This window comes from Mirounga angustirostris, unplaced genomic scaffold (genome assembly GCF_029215605.1).
Source record: "Mirounga angustirostris isolate CCGP_5_RB_7025 unplaced genomic scaffold, mMirAng1.0.hap1 SCAF_4, whole genome shotgun sequence".
NCBI lineage: Eukaryota > Metazoa > Chordata > Mammalia > Carnivora > Phocidae > Mirounga > Mirounga angustirostris.
The window spans coordinates 56,381,415-56,402,098 of NW_026991712.1; positions in this window are offsets into that span (position 1 = coordinate 56,381,415).

Consider the following 20,684-nt stretch of genomic DNA (forward strand, 5'->3'; position numbering starts at 1 on the left):
GGAAAAGAAGTCTACATTTTTTACAAAGAATTATTGACCATACAACATATAAAAGAAAAATGTCCGTAAGTGTGTCAATAGATGCACTCCATGATTTTTTCACAAACTGAACACAGCTGTAAAATCTACACCCAGACCAGAAAACAGAACATCAGTAGCACTCCAGATGTCTTCTTTAATCTCCCTCCCAATCACTAGGAATAAACACCATCTGCCTCTACCACACACACAAAAAAAAATCTAAATTTTTAAACACTAGATTTCATCTGATTCTCTACCATGTAAATGGATAACAGTTCACTGAAGATGGTGCATTTATTGGTTTACTTGTTTTCTTCTTTATTTAGGCTTTAAACTTGTGCATACCAAGGATTATGGCTTACTCTGCTCATGTTTGCCGAGGAAAGGGTCTGGTGCCGGGTTGGGAACATGGTAGGCATTCAATAATTAGATTGACTAATAAAAATGGAATGCAATGGAAGCAAAGAAAACCTGAGGACAATTAGGGCCAGGAATTATTCCTTGTGATAGAGGTGCTTTGGTCTTGGTGGCACTGAAGGACCAACGTATACCTGGACCAGTTCTCATTCTGAGCTTGACTCAGGGCAAGGCAGAGAGGGAATAATAATTCTCTAGGGCTGGTTTTAGTCTGGAATGATAGGATATCATACAAGGGTTGGAGGAGGGTTGATAATTGTACCATTTCAGGATCTGTTATGACATCAAAAAGATACTCTAACCTGACAAATTTTCTATACGAGAGAATGTGGGCAAGATTCTTGTCTTCCATTCTTCAAAGAGGTTAAAATAGTTCCTTTGCTGAGACCACAGGAGGTTATAGTTGAAGGAAATGAATTTCACTAGTAATATGTCATCATTGTTGTTCATTCTACATATATTTGAGTTTTCACTCAGTGTAGTTACTGATAAATATTAGGCACACTTAAAATGATACAAAAAAGGGAGAATAATCAACTATATATTTTGCTTTTAATTATCTAAATGTTGTCAATGACCATGATTTTCTTATTCTTTCATTGTACAAATGACATTTAATTCAATGATACTAAAAATAATAAAGATTGACTGCTTACTATAAACCAGCCCTGTAATTTACATAAATGAACCCATTCTACCTCGCAATTATCACACCTCATATATATGCTGTCCTCATTTTAAGGAAATAAGGCTTAAAGAAGTTCAGCTACTGGCCAAAGCCATAGATCGAGTGGGTCTTTGACTAGAGATTCAAATCCAGGTCTGCCTGACCCAAGAGTCTGGGCTTCGACCTTCTATTAGATACTTCAATATCTTATCAATCTTGATACTTTGGGCTTTTACCCACTATTAAATACTCAACACTGTTTATTGAAGTTTTGTTTAATGACTCAGTAGATAGCCTTTTAACTAGAAAATATGGCAGTCCCGAGTGGAGGAGGGGAGGGTTGGGGTGGTGCTGTCTGTGGTGTTGGCAGTCATTAAGAGAGATTTCTGTAACACGCCAGAAGGTTGGTTATAAATTTGGAGCAAGGATACAAAACTAGAAGGCAAAAGTCCCAAGTATCACATTCAACTTAAATTGGAGTATGACGGAAAGGCATCCTTGACAATTCTATACATGAATACAGGACTTGAAATTCTGACCAATTTAGGTTAACTTTTTGGGTAAATTTGTTGTCTCTGGAAGTCCCAGTTAAAAAGAAAAGGCTATCTGTCAGTTTCCATTATTACTTCAGAATGAATTAAATGAACACATTGTAAGAAACTGAGCAAAGGAGTATTACACCAGTGAAAGGCAAACTACCAGGGTAGGGGTGCTCAGAAAGGCAAATTGGTCTCTTGAGAGGAGAAGACAAAAATGTCTCAGGCTTTGATTATCTCCCCGATGAAGAGGGTTGAAAGGAGAGGGTGGTGGTCTTCTCTGGAGATAGTGAGAGCATACCTCCAAGTGGCTTCCTGTTCTCCTGGGATAGAGTTTGTGACCTAAAGTCAGACTCTCTTCCATATAAAACTGTTCCCAGGCTCCCTGTAGGATGAGTGTTCATCTCAACTTGTCACCCAGCCCTTGGTGGCCAATTCTCTAGCCTTGTTTCACACTTTGCTCCCACCGTGGGTTTTGGGGCATCTTTGAATTTCTCTCAATATACCTTCAGGCATTTCTTAAGAGTATTCGAGAACTATTTTGAAAACAGCAAGTTAATGCTTGTGTCTGTGTATGCTAAATTTCCTGAACTACTAAGACTCCATGAAACAGGGTTTTGGCTGCTGTAATCTGCAACTCTCCCACTTGTAATTTTAAGTACAGCAAGACACCAAATAGGTGACAAGGAAGCAGGTAGTAATAAAAATAAAATACTGTTGTTTTGTCTTTTAAGAATGAATCACACATGTGAAGAAGTAAATCTATTCCTTTAAAACCTGGTAGATTATTTTAGGCCATACAAGAGAGAAATAGAATGTGTTCAGTTAAAAATGATTGAGAAATGTTATCCTTTACTTGAAAATAGCTGTCACTTAAATTATTTAAAATTTTTATTCTCAGCTCAAGAGTAAAAAGACAAATTTTCTATAACCGGATAGCTATTATAAAGCTAACCAGATACCTTTGTCTTTCTTCTTGCTTTTATATTAAGCCCTATAGACTAAGTTCTTGGCTATAAATAAAACTATTGATGTTAAAAGGTCATGGCTGTGACCTTTCACATGTTTCTTCTCCACTGTATCTATATACACTGTATACTTTACCCAGAGAAGAGATTCTTTATTTAAGAGAGCTTAAACTGTTCAAATTTGTAATGTACTGGGGATTTTGGAATGTCTAGGGGACTTAGTGGATAAAGAACTGACCTTTCATCTCTGAACCCAGACACAGTCCTACCTCAGATAAGTGAAAAAGTTTTGTGTCAGTTGCCTGCATGATAAACTGGTACTATCCACTATCTTCCAACCCAATTAAGCATTACTGGCAGATCTGGCCTCAAGAGGCACATGGAGTATAGAAATGGAATTACTTCTACTCCTGGAGAGGGTGCCTGAACCTTCAAGATAGGATTTTAAGGTTATAAATGGGAAGCATTGGCCAAAGTAGCATCTAGAGATAGAAATCCGTAAGCCCGTGAGAAGGCCACCCCTCACTCCCATAATCAAACGCAAATTTTAGATACTGGGAAATTTCCAAGGTTCATGCTTTTAGCTTTTATTTGCTATGTCTTCAGATGCAAATTGTAAAATATTTGTACTATTTTAATCTACAGGAAAAAAATAACTTGAATGTAGCAGACAGTAGCAGATGTGTGTAGTGGAGGCATGCAGTGAAACTTGGGCTGATAGAGCCAACCTGACGTTCACAGAGAAATGCAGACTGCAGTTTCTAACATATTAAATAAGACACAAATCCCTGCATTTTATATTGGGGTATGTGATATGAAGTTGTGACAAGTTTTCATTTTTTATTATTTAAATTTCACTTCCTTCACATTAAAATGAATTCCTTTTTCAAATAAACACTGGCAATAATTAAAAAACACATAAACTTCTTGAGGACATGATTGCTGTTTTTTTTTACATCTTTGGTTTGTCAAATATGCAACTCAACAATGCACAGTAGATGTTCGCTATCTACTTTACCATGAATGGATGAGTGATGATCAAAAGAAATCTGTTGAAATGTTTCAGTTTTTCAGAATTAATGAGAGAAAGGAAGTTGAACAATTCCTATAAAAATATTCAGGTAATTTAAAATTTCAGCAATGAAAGGTGTCAAATTTAACTTGAGAAGAGCCTTTAATGGCAGGTAATACAGTGATTAAGTATCTTTATTTTTCTCCCCTTAGAGAGACGACAATGGCCATTGTCATTTAATTTAATTTAAGTAGAGCTTCATTTACATACTCTGAGAACTTTGTAATATGCAGTTATACAGCAACTATTTTAAAATTAACAAAAGAAAAAGACATAAGATTTTTTCTTGTGGATATATGACAAATGACAAGGAAAAATGAAGTGGAGAAAACCACTGATTTAATCTCTTTGGTTGGATTAGAGCTATTTTTATTTACTTTTTAATATTTTTCTATATATTTAAGTGCTGTACACTAAGCATATTTGTTATTCTTTTTTAACTAGGAAAAGTAGATTTTTTTTTAAATTAATTTATTTAGAGAGAGAGCATGAGCAGAGGGACAAGCAGATTCCCCACTGAGCAGGGAGCCCAATGTGGGGCCCGATCCCAGGACTCTGGGATCATGACCTGAGCCGAAGGCAGACGCCTAACCGACTGAGCCACCCAGGCGCCCCTAACCAGGGAAAGTAACCTCTGAAACAAACACTGAATTCTGCCTGGTTACAACTTTCCCTGTAGCCATCATTCATATTTGTAGAACTAAATACAGTATTCATTCTGTAAATTTGAAAATCACTAAGTCCTTAGGACATCAAAGGGACAATATTTGAAAATGTTCCTGTGAGCAATTTGATTTGAAAGTTGAGTGAAGGTGAACTCAATAAAAGTGAAGAATCCAAGTTCAAGAACAAAGGCAAGAAGAGTGGCTAGAAGGGACCAGGACCTTGAAAATACCTGAGGGGATCTGCGTTGAGTGGTTCCAGATGAAAGACAGTAAGCCTATTTTGATCTATGTACATGGACGATCTGGATACTTTATATACTTGGTGTTAAAAAAAAAAGGAACCAACAGGCCCCAAATGAATCACTTGTGCTCAGTCCACATCAACAAACAGACTTAATACCTAACCTAACTGCAGTTGCAGTCTCTTCCAGGAAGGTGATCTTTAACCAGTCTGGAATCACCTGGTCAGCACTAGTGAGGTCATCTGCCTGATAGACCCCCACCTTCCTTGAAACAATCCGCTCTTTCCTAGAGACTTCCTTGCCCCACCTCCTTCTGCTTATAAAAGCCTTACAATTTGTACAGCTCCTCCGAGCTCCTTTCTTTCTGCTAGAGGGGATGCTATCCGATTCATGAATCATTGAATAAAGCTGATTAGACCTCCAAATTTACTCAGATTTTGTTTTTTAACAATAGGTTTAGCCAAAAGTGATTAGATGAGCCAAATCATTACTCAGTAGTACTTTAGTGAAGACATTTAATGTGAATGGCAAAAATATTAGCAAAATAGGAATATTAATACAAAGAGAAGAAGTAAAAACCCAGAGGGTAAGAGACTGAAAGATCAAGATATGAAATACCCAAACTGCCTTCAAATTGGAGGTGAGAAAATGATGCTACGTTTTGTTTTCAAAGAGTAGTTTAGAAATGCAGGCTGAAAATCTGAGAAGGATTCGAGCAGAATATTTTTGTGAGAAAAAACAAGAGCTAAAATTCAAGTTTTGTGACTAAGGCTTTTTGGTTTTATGTTTTAAGATGATCTATTTTCTCCATATGGCTTTTCAAAGGGAGATTGGATATAATCAGTAAGAACCATTTAGAAATGGCTTATCCTAGAAATATTATCTTCTTACACTATTTTTCCTATCTAACACGGGAAACTAAAAACGAAACCCTGAATTCTGATACCAGCACACAAAAATTTTAGCCGAATCTTTTGTTTAGAGTTGAAGTTTTTGTTTGTTTGTTTGTTTGTTTGCTTTTATTTTTATTTATTTATTTTTAAAGATTTTGTTTATTTATTTGACAGAGAGATACACAGCGAGAGAGGGAAGACAGCAGGGGGAGTGAGAGAGGGGGAAGCAGGCTTCCCGCCGAGCAGGGAGCCCGATGCGGGGCATGATCCCAGGACCCTGGGATCACGACCCGAGCCCAAGGCAGACGCTTAACTGCTTAACGACTGAGCCACCCAGGCGCCCCTGTTTGTTTGCTTTTAGAAACTATAGAAGTAAAGCTCTGTGTTGACTTGCGGTAAATCACTGCATCCTCAGGGCAGAGATATACAACCTCAAATGGCTGCAAAGATCACATTCACGTGAATTACATATTTTCATGATCTTTCTCTATGCATCTCCTTTGGAGCATGGGTAACAATTATAGTTTAAAAAGCTACTTACTTATTTATTAATTTAATATATGTGTACCACACTAGGCATGAAGATATGTTTACCTTTGCACCATTGTATCCGAAGTGCCCAACTGCATGACACCGAGTAGGTGCTTACTAACTGTTGAACGAATGATTAAATCAATCAATGAATAAAGCCCTCCTTGAGCTTTCATTTTGACTTAAATGCCGCCCGCAACCCCCCGTAAGGAAACAGATGCCTGCGATCAAGTGGCCTTCCATTGCTCAGAAATGATTTTTACTATTTGAAGGAGGAATAATACTTGTAAATTTTATTGACTCAGAAATAAGCATTTTTCTAGAAATGAAACAAAAAGCAAATACACAACAACGAACTCCACCAAAATACTTAATGCATAAAATACCAATTCGACTAAGAAAACGCAAGTCACTGATGATCATTATGCATGTTTTTCTTCAAAATTTCTTCCTATTTCTCACATGGAAAAGCCCGTGTAGAGGTGTCATACATGGTCATTTAAAACCATGTCCACTGATTTAATGTCTGCAGGCACTCGATGCATAGTAAAGGCCAAGGGAAGACCACTTGCTTTAAAGATGATAACACCTTTGGAATGTTAATAGTGTAAAACTTTCTAAAGGAAAATGATTTCTTTACTGAACAAGGAAAGAATCAGATTGGCTTAGTCCATTTTGCACCTTTGTGCTAGGGAATCTGTAGGTTTAAATTACAGCAGCTTCAGTCTTTGCTTTTCAATCCCTTAATCCTTAAGGAGCATAGGTTTCAGTTCAAGACAACTTCACACAGAACATAAGAAAAGACTCTGTGAGCCTACCTCAAGTATGATGATCTTTTTTTCAGCTGTGATCTTTCGCTTGTATCCCATAGTAAAAATGACTTTGAGGCAAACCAGTGTCAAATAATTAATGCATTTTCAATGAAGGACTTTTTTCCACTCTGCTATAATGCAATGCATGAAAAGCAATAAATACTTTCATGTAAGCCACTTGTACCTGTGGTTTTCATCACTGTTTCACTGGGATCCTTCACATTAGAGAAGCTTTGTGAGGTGCCTAAGTTGAAATGGAAAGAAAAGCTGGCCTGGGAGGTTTTACATCTGGTAGCCTACCCCATTACTTACAGGCTACATCTTAAAAAAAAAAAAAAAAAAAAAGTTATACAGGTTGAATTGGGGCAATTATGTTCTGATCTAAGACATATATATTTGTTGATTATTTCCAGGTGTTTCTTAAAAAAATAGGTTTTCTTGATCTATAATTAATATTTTGCTGATGGAGCTCTAGCAAAATGCCACAAAACCACTCACCATTTCTCCATGCTGTAAATGATATGAACTAATAGTAACCATATTAAGATTCTTAGGTTTTTAAGCATTATCCTAGTTTGTGTCACAACTATTATTTAAAATTATAATATCCAGGTGTTGTATATGGTATTTGATCAAAGGGAATGGAAATGTAATGAGTTATAAGTTTTCTCCCCGAGGACTCAAAACTGTACATAATGGGAGAGGGTGTGATTTATTTTCTGAGTCATTCTGGAAACAGTTATAAAAACCTTTAGTTAAATGTTCATAACCAGGGTTATTGAATCTGCTGATATTTACCACTTATGGGGGGGTTATAGGAATGAATTTTTTGGAAGGGAAAACCGAACTAAAGTTATCTTTTAAAAAAACCTCTACATACCAGAAAACATCAGTATCACCTGCTGATTTTTTAATGAATATTTCCAGACTCCGTATGACATGTTCACAGATTCAAAAACAAAACAAAACAAAACAAAACAAGCAAAAAAAAAAAAAAAAAGAGATTTCAAAATTGACCTTTAGAGATAACAAAGAGTGGCGCTTGATTTTTGTTTTTGATGGTGACGAATGCTTCCTCTAAATTACAATGAACAGTAGAGCTTTAATTTTATGAGAACATTCCTAATTTTCCCCACATTAACCTTGTGTTAAGAAACGCTAACAACTTTGAATTACAGGGCTAAGTCCTCGTCCCGTTCTCTGCCGTCAGTGGAAATGATCAGTCCAATGTAAATTTTATTGACTCAGAAATAAGCATTTTTCTAGAAATGAAACAAAAAGCAAATGCAATAAGGAAGCATCAGAAGTGGGATGAACACTTTTTTTTTTTTTGATCTTCCTCAAATATTGTTTGACCTTAATCACTGTCTTCCAACAAGCTTAATGTGACATCACCTTGAAACAAAAACACACAGCTCTCAAGTCTGGCTCTGGAATGAAAAAGCCCTGATTATTAGTCCTCTGTGTGATCTTTTCAGATTGCACTGATGAGATGAAGTTTAATCTCGTTTCTCTCCTCTCCAGCACCACAAACCACAGGCAGTTTGAGGCAGGCTGAAAATCTCTTACATCTGGAAGAGCAATAATTCACGGGATTTCGCCTGACGGCCACGACAGGCAGCAGGGGCAGCCAGAAACAACCGGCGCTTATGTTATGCTATTTGCAAAAAATCAGAAGAGGAGGAGTCGGCAAAGGACCACATCCTCCTTTAGCATATGTTAGTGGGGAAAACCCTTTTATTTTCTGCCAGATGCTTCATGAATAGGTCCTAAATATTACATAGACAGTAGCTATCACTTCCAAACAAAAATTCCTGGGTGTCTGCTAAGCTGCAAAGCATATGAAGGCCTATTGTCTGGCAAAGGGTCATGGTTAAATTTGCACAGATTTTTTTTTAAAATAGATCTCTTCGATTCTACGTGTAATTTATAGGCATTTGCACACCCTGCTGTGCATGAATATGATACCGTCTTCTGAGGAGGATTATTTCATGAAATGTATATGGGATTTAGCTACAGTAACTTTTACTGGGCAGCTTAGAATGGCCGGCAAAGTACTAGAATTTACTGCGGCACAGCTTGCGCTGTCAGGCTCAGGGTTGGTGTTTATGATTTCTGCAGAAGCAGAAATAAACAACTTCTCCTTAATGGCCTTCTTTATGTGTAGGCAGCAGTGATCCTATCTGGTCTCACAACAGTAGCTGGGGTAGCCGCCTGTCCTACTTCGTGTGGAACCAACATCTGAAAATTTGCATTTCTGCTTCTCTGACTCTTCTGTGGCCGTAGCCAGAGATGGGGAAAAGAGACGGCAAATGTTTGAATGGGTAGCATTCCACTCTACTGTTTTTAGTGCTATAAATACACGGTGGATAGAATGACTCAATTCTAAGACTTGGACAGGGAGGAGAGAAGGAAACGGCCAGACTTATTTTCAGATTGTACCTTGTCGATAAATCCTGTAAAAATACTCATCAAAGGAAATTTAAATGACTTCTTTGAGAGGCCTGTTTTTCCGAAGTATGCGATAGAGTTAAGTCACCACTCAATATGCATTTCAAGGTGTATTTAGGCAGTGGTCGGAATTCTACAAAGCATGAGCAGGAGCGTATGAATATGTTAAATATGTATTTTCCTCCTTGGGCAAAGATTTAATAAAGGTAATTACCTAAAAGTTTTCTGATGTAACAACAGTGTTGAAAGTTCTGAGGAATGTTGACGTACGTTGTATGTGGGAGCAGGCAGAAAATACATTTTTTAAAAAACGAGACAACCGTTTCATGCCAAAGAAAAACAATTCCTTTGCCAAACTACACATTGTTAACTTAAAATGTGTTCCATGTGGAAATAGGAAGACTGGTTTTAAGGAAAGGCTAGTGATCTGAAGTCAGCTGGCTCAGTGCCTGTCAACTACACATTTTGGCTTCTAGTTTTACAGCTAGAATTGGAAATATTTATTTCCTTATTTAAGAGCGGTTCTTTTCCTTTGCCTAGTAAACCGATGACTTTGCCTGTAAACATGAATATAGAAAAAAAGACTTCCAGGCAATACGCAAGGGAGGAATAATTGAAAATCTCTCGTAGGCAACATATTATAGGTTGGAAAGATTGCATTTTATTCTCTTCTCATTCTGTCCGGCCCTTTTGCCAGCATTTTTTTTGTTTACTCGTCACATTTTCTGGAAAGAAATTAAATTACCGAAACCTTCGGCTTTTGGGTTTGAAAGCTTATGACCACAGGACAGACACATATTTGGAAGACGTAGCTCTACTGATGACAGTATTTACCTATCACCACTGTTTAGAATTATCAACATCAACAAGGCTTCAGATAGAGCCTGTTACTGGCTTCTTTGAACTAGTCATCCTATTGCTGTGGTCTTTTGCGGGTTACAGATGAATTCTCAAAGGCAGCATGAATGCACAGCGATGAGCAGTCATTGGAAGGACCTAACAGAGGGAAAGAGTCTTGAAAGTTAAAAAAATAATAATATATATCTAAAATTCATTTGCTAGTCATATCACACTTACCTTTGGATCACTTAATTTATCACATGTTTTTCAGTGTTTGATCTTGGCAATAAGGCAGGCAGGAAAATTATTCATCAAAAGTATTCTTATGTTGTTTTACGTAATGTGAAATGGTGGGACTTAGAACTTCAAGTACATGTAGAGTTGTAGCATTGATCTCAGTTACACTGTCTCAAAGGCAAATCCAGAGGCTTTCAGTAGCCAGATTTTAGTAAGTCTGAGTGGGCAAGAGCTACTTATTGCAATTCTGAGAGCATAAAGCTCCTCCTTTTCACACATACCCCTTTGCTGGAATACCCAAGTTTTATTTATGATTTTGGATTTTATTTCACAGCATTCCAGTTTAGTTTAGCATGATGTATTTAATAACCATGTCGACTGTCTTAATTACCCTATAAAGCAGGGTTCCATTGGCATTTGACCCTCCATGGCATTCCAGAGAAACTGCAGGACCATGATAATTACCAACCGCCTGTGAGAAAATTAAACAAAAAGGCCCAACTTTTAAACCACCATTTTAAACGACCTATTACATCTCAGGAATAAATCATTGATGAAATAGCCTGCTTAACAGGAAAATAGCTATTCCATAGCAAAGAATTTCCCCTTGCATGATCATGAAGAGAATATTAAGTATTCTTCAGCTCAAAAGGTTAGATTTTATGTCTGTCCAATGCCTTTTAATGACACATTTTTGTGTAATTTTACTGTAATCAAAGCCTTTTTCCATGGAGGTTACAGACTGTGGATATTTGTCAGTCTTAAACATTTTGCTATCCATGGAATATTAAATGCACTTACATATGGCCAAGGAAAAAAATCTGTTTATAATTGGAAAAAAATCCAAATTAAAAAAAAGATCTATGAATAGTTTTTCATTAGCATGGCCATTTGCTATACATTTTACAAAAAGTGCTAATCAATCACTCTGTGTGATAAGATTGATTTATTAATTGCCGCCATAGTCCAAAAAAATAGTGACGTGCTTTGAAGATCTAAATGTCTGAATTAATTGGAGAGTGGTGCCAATATGTCATAACTAATCATGATATATCGTTATATTCATTTCTGTGTAATAGTTCTATCAGTCTGAAGCTCAATAAACATAAAGCTTAAATTCTCTATCCTCCTACATTCCACCCTGATAAATATTTGTTTTGTGAAAATTGATATTTTACATATGTTTCCTATTATAGTTCCCTGTGCGACATTAGAGTTATACTAGATAACTCTTTTCTGATCTCACCATAATCCAGTGATTAGGATCATCACTTTTAAAAAAAAATTGAATACAACTCAAGTAAAGACCTAGAGGAATTGTAGGCTTTTGTTCTTTTTTTGCGAGAATTTTGACTCCCTTTGCGAAAAGCAAAATCAGCACATGCGCCTTAAGGTCACATAAGGTCCATTTCCAGGTTTCTAACACTGGCCACTTTTTTTTTTTTTCCCTATTGGCAGATTGCCTGGGGCCCAAGGAAACTGGCCAATGGGTACTTGAAATAATTGGGTGAACAAGTGTGCTTTTTTGGCAGAGATCGATAGTAGAAAGGACAAGTATTACATTTGTTGTTAAGCATCCCAGCATCCCGTACTTGTTCTGCTTACCAGCTGTGTGATCTTCAATAGATTACTAACCTTCTCTGAGTTGCAATTTTCTCACCTGTAAAATGGAGATGGTGGTAGCTATTTCACAAGGTTTGGGGGAAGATTAAAAAAGATAATATGAATAAGATGCCTTCTGCAATGTCTGACTCATAATAGTTACTCAGTTTTTGTTGGATTTGTTTTTTTTTGGCTCTGTCCCCAGCAGAGTTCACAGTAATCTGACTAATGCTTTGCTAAATGTTTTCTTATTGAAACCCACTCAAAACCGCCAAGGTTTAACACTGAGAAGAGGTTGCCAATTAGCGAGGAGTGGCTGATCAAGGAGCCTTAATCTACTTCCCAGACCATTCAGGCCACATAAATTCCTATGGCCGCCAATGCCAGTTTTCAGTGGCACATTCCTCACTGTTCTTGAAAAATGTGTCCCAATCGTAGATTGTTTCCTTGGTTCTGAAAAAGGCCAGTGTCTTCAAATAGTTTTAAAATACTGTGAAAGAAAAAAAAAAAGGCAAATAAGGAAGAATTTAAAAAACCATTAGGTTCTTGAAGTAGAGATTTCTGATTCTCATCATAGTTAGCTCTCAACAAGGTCTGTCCGGTTCTAGATCTCAACCTAAAGTTGTGTTCATGTGTGTCTGGTCTGTGTTTCCCCATTCCTGCTTGCCCATTGAAAGGAGGAGAGTGCCACATCTTTCACCAGAGAACTGTTCCTTTTGGCACACGAAGCTCTGGTATTGAGGGTTAGTGCTAAACATTAGCCTTGCCACCCACTTTGGACTTTCCAACTCAAGTTAAGGTTTAGGGCTGAGAAACAGCCTCTTCTCAATAGGGTGACAGCATAAATTATTTCACTCATCAGGTGAGACCTATAGGAAATAGCTAGGTCAGTAAAGACACCACAACCCAATATAATTCCTAAAGTTGCAGTTACTGTAATATTTATGAAATAGCATTTCTTATCAAAATAAATCTCAGCATTGGCCCTGGTGTAACATTACCCAGGTCCTGATCCAGTAGCTCCTGAAATCCATTTTTAAATAACGCTCTCTCAAACTCTTACCTCACTGACCCTCTAGTGCAGTAGTTCCCGGAGGCCATGGTCCCCAAATTGATCCTGAACAGCCCTCAGACGGATGGATGACTGGGGTGGGAGAAATTAGAGCTTTATTTTCACTAACCTCAGACTAAAGTTTCTAATTTTGCTGAAATTTGAATGTAGACAACAAACCCCAGAAAAAGGAGAGGTACCTGTGATGTTACCAAAGTAAATCACAGGTATTTCTGTATCTCTTTGCCCATGCGACAGATACCATTTATGTTCATCCATATCTCAAAATTATTTGCTGCAGTAAGGAGGCCTGCTACCACATCTCATTATGTAATGTGTTAATAATGAAGCACATATGTTACTGTATCATTAGTTATTCCTAAAACATTTAATAACTATATTTAAGTATCCTAGCTTTCCTTTGCAATCCTATATGTTGCATTTCATGGATATAAATGCACTATTTTTATTTTTATTATTTTTTTTTTATTTTTTTTTTTTAAAGATTTTATTTATTTATTTGAGAGAGAGAGAATGAGAGAGAGAGAACACATGAGAGGGGATAGGGCCAGAGGACAAAGCAGACTCCCTGCCGAGCAGGGAGCCCGATGCGGGACTCGATCCAGGGACTCCAGGATCATGACCTGAGCCGAAGGCAGTCGCTTAACCAACTGAGCCACCCGGGCGCCCCTAAATGCACTATTTTTAGATGGGGTTTTTAGACGTCCCCAGATTGCCAACGGGTTTGTGGCACAAGAAGTTTGAGAAATTAGGCTACTGACTTGTCTTAAACCAGCAAACTGCTGTGCTTCTGGTGGTAGACTCTGCTTTCCTCATCAGTCAGGAGAGAAACAAATGATTCTAGCTGGACAAATTGTTTTTTCCCCGGAATTTTTCAGGCTGGAAATGGCAATAAAATGTTCTTTTCTTTTTGATGAAGTTGTGAGGATATGGGTACAGGGAGCCATGTTTACCACCAGGTGAATTAAGTTCAGTGGTAGAAGAAAATAAAACCAATGAGCCAGAGAAGAAAAGAGGACTGAAGAGTAGAAAGTCCTGATAATTGTTCTTATCCCTGGATCCAGTCCTTGAGGCCAGCCCCACCTCTTCAGTGATTGGGTTGAATAAGCCAAAGGGTTTCCTTTTTGAGCTTGTTTAGGGTGGGCTTCTGGATCTTATGCTAATGGTGACAGCAACAAAAACATCCTAACCAATACAGAGAAATATCTTAGCCTCTTTTCATCTCTGACTCAGGCAGTATCACAGATCCCTTTCCTTAGAACCCCTTTCTTATGGACATTTTAAAAAAAATTTTGCCGATTTTTTTTTTTTTAAGATTTTATTTATTTATTTGACAGAGACACAGCGAGAGAGGGAACACAAGCAGGGGGAGTGGGAGAGGGAGAAGCAGGCTCCTGCTGAGCAGGGAGCCTGATGCGGGGCTCGATCCCAGGACACTGGGATCTTGACCTGAGCCGAAGGCAGGCTCTTAACGACTGAACCACCCAGGCGCCCCTATTTTTGATTATTTAGAATCCTTCCCCTCTTCTTTTCTAAAAATATACCATGTTTCCTTGGGATACTGCCTCCCCTCCTATTATCCGTCTACTCTATGTAGATAAGGAGGACCCACTGTAAGCTAGAGGGGTAAGGATGTGATGCAGGACTCAGCCAGTCAGCACATTTCATGGCCCTGGCCAGGTTCAACATGAGATAGAATCTAAGCCATTGGGAGTTAAGCCCAGTGCTTTTATAAGACTTGAGAACAGCTTTAGCTCTTTCCACTGGGATTGTTGACAACAAGAAGTGATGCTGGAGGTATTGGTGTCCTTTCTGTAGAATGCTGAGCAGAGACGTTGAAATGGACCAGATCCTGGTGACATTATCTGAGCCCTTACATCCGGGCATGCCAATGGTCAATTCTGAGGCACTCAGCAGTCTTCCTTTAGATTTTACAGTTCTATGAAACAATTAAGAGCCTCCACGTTTGTTATCAGTTTAGGTCAGTTTAATGTTTTGGCTTCTGTCTATTGAAACCAAAATAGTCGTAAATAATATACCCTTAGAACACCCAAACCAGGCCAAAGGACTCTAAAATCTTTTTGTTGAATATTGTCAGCCAGGGTCCTATTCTGTGCCCAGTGTTTTGTCCATCTCCGAAACACATGTGATGTCAATTCTCACTAGATCAATACACTGCTCCCTGTGAACAAGGAAGGTTTGTTCCTGTGAGGAAGGTTCCTCACTGTTTTGTTTGAATTCTGACCCTGCATGTGACACTGAACCATGATCCCAGGCACCCTGTGGCCAGCCCTTGGGGGCCACTGGGACTCTTCCACTGGGACTGCTGGCAGCAAGGAGAAGTGACACTGTAGGGCCTGGGGAAAGGGGAGAAGATGTGGCCTAAATTGTCACATTTTCTTTCTTTCTTTCTTCTTTCTTTCTTTCTTTCTTTCTTTCTTTCTTTCTTTCTTTCTTTCTTTCTTTTCTTTCTTTCTTTCTTCTTTCTTTCTTGTAAGATTATTTATTTATTTTTGAGAGAGAGAGAGAGAAAGAGAGAGAGAGAGGGGATGAGCAGAGGGAACAGGGAACTGCATGCAGGACTCAATCCCAGGACCCAGGACCTGGGATAATAACCTGAGCCAAAGGCAGACGCTTAACCGACTGAGCCACCCAGGTGGGCCAATCGTCATGTTTTCTTGAAGTCAAAAGTTATTCATGCTTTTCTTGCCTTGTTAGGGGGGGCAAGAAATTCCTTAAATGACACGGCTCGCTGTCTCCCTCATCTTCCCTCAGTACTTTCAAAGTTGTACCTCTTTCCTGTTTGTCCTCTTTTGAATGAATACAAGAGTAATGAATGAACCAGATCTCTTGGAATTTGGCCTGAACCTAGGGTTGACCTGCTGTACCTATGACAGCTGCTGCCTCATCAGCTTACCTTTGTTCAGTTTGCTTTTTACTCACCTTCCTCTTTCCCGAGCTCCACAACTTTTGGCTCTCAGCACACGGGTCCCCGGGCTCACAGCCTGAGGGTAAATCTCAATCCTCAGGTAGAGGATAGGAGGTCAAATAGGAAAAGATGACAATGGAAGTAAGCTTAGAGAATGCCCTAAGAATAACAACATCCCAGTTTCCATAGTCCCCAATTGCTTAGTTGTCTAGTTCATTCTTAGAAAACACATCTGAATTATCAATACTCTCACCCCTAGGACTGGGACAGCTTTTTAGCATTTTGATTTCCTACTTTTTGGCCTATCTCTGAATGGAGAACATTTTACAGACATCCTACAAAACATCTTGGCACCTTCAGGGTCAAGACCAAGAGAGCAATATTTCTATAGACACCCATTTTCTCTCCGTCTCAGGTCTTGTATCTAGTCTGAGAAGCTTCTCTGCCCCAACTTACTGTCAACACAAAAACCTCAGACTTTGCATGCTTTTTATACCTTTTCAGACTCTATATATAACCAAGGTATTCCAGGTCTCTGTAGGTCTTTGGGTAAACATAGAAACATATGATTATAAATGACGAATTCTTAATTCCAGTTAAATATGCAATAGATATTGAGCATTTCTCAAGGGCCAGACATTGTGCCATGTGCTGGGAATAGATTAGTTAAATAAGACAATATTGCCATTATCTGCACATACTTAGCTGCCTGAAGAGAGGGCTGGCTTCACACAAATCATTAAAAATGTACAGAATATTAAAAATGTTTTGGTGGGATTTAAGCTAATCCAGGAGGTCAGGAAAAGCTCATCAGATGAGGTAACATTGAAGGATGAGCACTTAGTTAAACAAAGAAGCCAGACAAAGTCTTCCCAAACACAGTGAACAGAATATCCAAGAAGGACAAGACAAGGGGATTAAAAGTATCAGTGTGGCTGGAGCCTAGAAAAGCAAGAGGGAACACAGCCCTTGGGGAGACCAGGGAGGTGGGAAGGAGCCAGATTTTGGAGAGGCTGCTAAGCCATGTTAAGATTGTTTTTAATTAAAGTAGACTTGAGGAAAACTATACAGATTTGGAACAGATGCTGTGGGAAATGGGAAATAGCTGTCGAGAGAGGAGCAAAAGGATTGCCAGTGTTTGTGAAGGCCCAGCTGAGGTTGGACATCATGACAATGTAATGAAAGCAATCAGCACAGCTATTCCATTTTCTCCAACAACACTTAGCGGCCTGGAAGTAGGCATGGTGAAAATGGGCAACTAGGTTGCCTTAGAATTTAGAGATTGGCTGGCTATGGGCAAATGCATGAAACACAAAGAAATGAAAGATATTGGTGTAAGCAGTGGTGTTAAGACTGACCATGAGAACTCATTTATGCAAGGAAAGAATATTTCGAAAAGACACACAGAGTAATGCACACTAGTACCACACTGGGAGTCCTGACTGCCTTCTTCCCCTGCACGGTCACCAGGCTCTCCTTTTGAGGAAGTTACTTCAAAGGTTTGGGCTAAAAGGGGAGCTTGATATGTTTTACCTCATGATTTTTTGGGGGAAAATGAGAAAATTTATGGAAAGAGTTTAGCCTAGACCTAGCATGTGGTGGATGCTCAGCAAATGTTATTTTATAAGGAAGAGAGAAAAAGTAGGTGTGGGAGAGCCTACAAGACTTGAAGAAGAATTGATAAAGAACAAGGGGTCCTGGAGGAGTTGAAGCTCCAACTTAGTAAGACTGTGGAGGTAACAGAGGTAGAAGGATCTTAATAGAAAGTTAGAGACTGATCTGGTGAAGAGAGGCGATGAAGGCCGTTGGCGTAGTGACAATCCAGACACCACAAGGAGAGCAGCACTTTCTAGGTCATCGGCTTGCATCCCATCATTATGACGAAAGAGAAAGGAAAACAGGGAGCCGGGGACCCCTATCCTCAGTCAAGTGCTTTGTGGAAGGCATGGCGAAGGATCAGGAATCTCTTTCCATAGGAACAACAGCTGTTCCATTTCACGCCTTCTCTCCCTTAATTGTTGCCTTTCCTTCTTGGGTCTGCACGTTCTCCTACTCTTCTGAGTCTTTCCCTGAGCCGCCTCTTGTAATTCTGCTCTTGTGATAAAACTTTGCTCCTTGTCTTTTTTAGCTGTGATTCTCATCTGCCCTCTCTGTTCAGAACCCAAGTTCATAGAGAGATCAAGAGATCACTTCTTTTTCCATTACCTGATCATGCTTTAAACAAGGGCAGCCATCAGGGTTTTTTGACTGAAGCCTGGCTTCCCAAATACCTTTTAATCACTAAATTTCAGATTCCGTTCATGGCCTGCACTCATTTATCCATAAACATTTATCGTGCGGGTCTATCTTCTCCCGGCTGAGGGTTGTGTCGGGTGCTGGATCAGAGTCACTGTCCTTGCCCCCTCTGTAGCTTGTAACACTGGGTTTCCCCCATTATGATGGCACTCCCCCTTTGCAACTCTATCCCGCCTAATTTTGCCCACTTTTCATAACCACTGACTCCTTCAGGGCACCACTGTCCTCGACCACTTTCTGTAGAGTGAATAAGCTTATTGCGCTGTCTGGGTTCCCTGGTTTCTCCCTACACACTTAACTGGGAGATTTCTTTCAATTCTCATTCATTTTTCTATCATTTTTTTTATGGATAATTCTCAAAAAGACATTCCACTCTGACCCGGCCCCCAAGCTCCAGTCTGCATTCCTGATCACTCAATGAAACTAAAATTAAACTGATCATACTAGTAACTAACATTGGCTCAGTGCTGTAGAATTTACAAATGACTCTCCCCTAACTTCTCTTAGGGCCGCTATCCAGTGTATTGGCAGGCTGAGCAATTTACATTTCCCTCCTTCCCTCCGTCCAGATTCTGGAAGACGAGGCTCTAGTCTTCTCTTCTTGGTGACATAGGTTTCCTTTCATTTTACTCTTTGCACCGTGCCTCCTATTTCACGTGGGAACTTTCACCATCAATTGTCACCTCTTTCTCCTGGGTCTTCCATCTCCATGTTTTCCTTGGTTTCCTTTCTTCAGCCAGCAAACTGCTCACCACACCCACCCTCCCTGGTCCAAAGATGACCTCCCTTCAACCTTGAGTCCCCTGACAACATTGCCTCACTTCCCAGCTCTTGCTTTCTTCACTTCATTACTCTCAATTTCCTTCTCATTACTGTCAGGACCTCGTGCGCACCACACGATGGAAGCCTTAAAAATCATTGCATTGCCATGCAGGGCCGGCAAGCATGAACTTACCGTTTTGAAATCTGACTGTTCCTTCCAGGTCAGGAAAAGAGAGAAAATCTCTTCATCTCTATGCTCTAAACCCCCTTCATTTTTTTTTTTTTAAGATTTTATTTATTTGACACAGAGAGAGAGAGAGAACAAACAGGAGGAGTGGCAGACAGAGGGAGAGGGAGAAGCAGACTTCCCGAAGCAGACCCCCCCCACTGAGCAGGGAGCTGGACACGGGGCTCGATTCCAGGACCCTAAGATCATGACCTGAGCTGAAGGTAGACTCTTCACCCCTGAGCCACTCAGGCGCCCTCTAAGCCCCCTTCAAACATGGCTTTGTCCTCTTCTACATTCCAGAGAAAAGTGTGCTACAGCTGAAATTCCAAGAGAAAATAAAGCACTTAATTTTTTGCTTTTGTTTCCAGAGCTTAATTACTGAAGTCGTAAGGGCAATTTAAGAAATTTCCTAGGGTGAATTGGATGTTATGAGCTTATCGCTCAGGTACAGATTTTGGAACTTTCCCCCTGGAATCTGTTACTCTAAAATACATCTTCATATACACACTAATAATCTTAAATTTCCATCTTATTTATTACTTGACTTTACTCCCTCTTTTTATTTTATTTTATTTTTTTCTTAAAAAGTAGTTTCCTCCAGAGTTCTATACTCAACCCTGTTCTTATTGGACCCAATCTCTCTGGGCTGCCTCACCTTGCCCAGACCCTTAGCCCAGGGCCCCTGTGTTCCACTGCCTAGCAGGCATCTCCACCAGAATATACCAGGGGCATCTTAAGCAAAATCTGTCCAAATTTCAGCATCTCAACTCTGTTCTTCCTCCAGTTCTGAAGTGAATTTGAGCACCAGTTCCGATACAAAAGGAGGAGTAGGGCTCACTATCTTATCTCACGTAACAAAGTCACCTTCCCCCAGTCACTCAAGCTAAACACCTGTCATTTTGGAGGCATTCCTAACTCCACACATCAAATATTTGGAGTTCTAATCTGTTCTGCATCCTGGATAATAATCTCAAAATCTTCTTGCTCAAGCATCCCTGCCATTTGAGCTGTTAGACTTCTTTTGTTTCTACTCATCCCATATTATTCAGCTCCGACAAAATTGCTTTATTTTAACAACCTCCCAAATCTCAGTTTACTTTCAGCCTCAGTGACATGTCTATCACGGGACACCTCCGGTTCTTTACTCTGGAGCTCAATCCGGATATTGAGGCACAGCAAAAAGAAAGGACAGAATCATGTTAATAGGTCTTAATGTTTTGCACAGAATGGGTTAATATTCTTTTCACTCACATTGCATTGGCCAAAGAAAATCCCAAAGCCGACTTTTATATTAATGAGTCAGGAACTATAATTTTCCCCTCAGGGGTAGACCTGGAAGGGGTACCTCTGGTAGAAATGTCACCAGTAGGAAAAGGCAGTGAATATTTTGAACAAATACTACAATATACTTTACACTCTCCAAACGTTCTGGAGATCCCACTC